General features: G+C 45.2%; 1 protein-coding gene across 2 annotated transcripts in view; it reads left to right on the top strand.

Annotated features, from left to right (window-relative positions):
* The window catches only part of LOC115243220, a 40311-nt gene that overhangs the window by 14632 nt on the left and 23273 nt on the right, over positions 1-2406 (top strand). The gene's annotated exons all lie outside the window — the stretch shown is intronic.

A 2406-nucleotide genomic window follows, 5' to 3' on the forward strand; every position in this document is an offset into this window, starting at 1 on the left:
AAAAAAAAAAAAGAGAAAAAAATATGTTTGACATATAAATTAATAAAAAATAATAATAAGAATATAATAATTAAATAAATAATGCATTTTATTAAATATGTGAGCAAATAACAATTATTATCAGACGAGATAGCAAAAATATGAATAGAACTCTTGTTTTACAAATTTCATGTCAGTTCAAGAAAAAAAAGGCGACTATAATGACCTATTTTGGACGATAGTGATTTGTCAAAAAAAAAAAAAAAGAAGTGACTTAAATGACTTGATGGCAGCGCTGTTTATTCCGCAAACATAACGCAACTTCATGAGACTTAATCTCCAAGATATTACAACAGGAATCTGACATTATTATTTCGTTGATCGCGCGCGTCATTTGCAGAGTCATATCCGCGACCATAAAACGGCGTCCAACATCTGACCGCAGTCAAACGTCTTCATATTCAATCGAGAAAGTCGGGGAAAAAATCTTGGCGCTAATCTCAACTACGAGTGTGCTCGCGCGAGCGCGCGTGCGCACACTCACACGCCGCGCGCACGCACGCATGCACGCACGCTCGGCTCATTAGGTGCGCACGTGCGCATATTTAACGCGCGATAGCCGTCGTGTTTCAGAAGACGATTAACCTGTCGATTGGCGGCACGTGCAGCGCTTACACACTTGAAGAGTCATTTCTTTATGTCGGTGTGTAGCCGAAAAAAATATTTGCATCGCATCCTTAACATCACTTTAGCGTCTAAATCTTTGAATTAAAAATGACATTTCGAGAATTCGAATAAAGATACATGTAACTAGAATAATCGTTGAAGGAAAAATGGTGTAAAAAATGTTTTTTTATTAACGTTTGTAAAATATAAAGATATGACAATTTCTCGCAATAAATAGTAATAAATAATAGACAAATATGAACGGTGTAAACTTATCTACGATGATAAATTACGGCGCGTTAATCAATGCTGTAGCGAGCGATAAACGCGTTCATTGTTACGTTCGCATGCCCGAGTACCTTGGAGCTGCCATATATTCGTGCGTAATGAATAATGACGCGTAGTTATCGCGCGGCTTTTGCGTGTTTAAAAAACACACGGATATAACCGAGACATAATTATCAAGCTTATTTCGTCAGTCTTGAATCGGGATAACCGAAGAGAGTAATCTCTCGCGCGCGCGAAATATATTTATTTGCAGCGTATAAATTCACGAGATACGTCCATATTTAAATTACATAGAATATAATCGAGAAAAGTATACTCGGAAATTGAATTCTTACTTGGAACTTGGAATTTTAGCGCGAAAAGGATGACGAGGCGAATCTCGTAGAATTTGGCGCCAGGCGGAAGCATGGTCTATCGTGTCAACATATGGACTTTTCGAGCCAATTTACCAGACACACACACACACACCCACATGTTCCCGTTTTCCGTTATTCTTAGAAAAATGTTGAATAGCATCCTTGGAATCTGCAGCGAAGTAGACATTTGTAAAATAACGCGTTTACTTATGAAAACGAAGGGGGGAACGATAATAAAATAATAAATATAAATAAAACGCAAATAAAGTATTCAATAATATATAAGATAGATGGATAAATATATTAATTTATCAATATATGAAATGTGTATAATGACGATTTCGAAAGTTGGTGTATCGATTAAATCGACATGGTTATAGCTGCACATGTATAATACATATATCCTACAAGATTTACGATGAGCTTTCGGAAAACGGCCCTTTAAGTAACACGGCCCTGAGCCTCTCCGCCTCGCGCGGGGAAGGGACACTATTTAACGACGTACTAAACCGCGACGCGCTCAGTGAGCGCCAACGTAGCGGAGGTGCAGGACGCGCGCATAAGGGGAGGAGAGACGCTCGCTCGCGTGTTCTGTTATACTGCCCGCGCCTCGTCATAAATTTAGCGCACTGATCTCATTCCGCGGTGAATCCGCCGACGAAAATAGCAGCGGCCGCGCACGCGCCCCGGCGCATCTCTTCGGCCCCAGGAATGTGCGCGAGCGTGTCGTGTCGCGGCGTCGCGTCCGGTGGAGGGGAAAAGGGGGCGAGTTCGCCTGTCCAACCACCCCCGCGCGAATATCCCGTGGGCGGTGGCGCGGCGAGGAACGGAGATCCCGCCGCGTAAAGGCCGATGACTCTTTGTTTTGGGAGACCAGCGCGCGAGCGCGCGCGCGCGCGCTCTCCGGATCCGACGCGGCCGGCGCGCGCCCGCTTTTCTGTCACTGACCTTCCGCGAGTAGAGCCGCGCGCGGCACGCGATAGGACGATTCCTCCTGCCTGCGTCCCGGAGCCGCGTGCACGTTGCCCGGCTCCGTCCACGGAGATGTCCCGTTAGCACCGACATCGGCGATTAGCGCGTCTTAGGCTTCCCCCCCCCCCCCCCCCCCCCCCCCCCC

Source organism: Formica exsecta, unplaced genomic scaffold (genome assembly GCF_003651465.1).
Source record: "Formica exsecta isolate Colony F162 unplaced genomic scaffold, ASM365146v1 scaffold7, whole genome shotgun sequence".
Classification (NCBI taxonomy): domain Eukaryota; kingdom Metazoa; phylum Arthropoda; class Insecta; order Hymenoptera; family Formicidae; genus Formica; species Formica exsecta.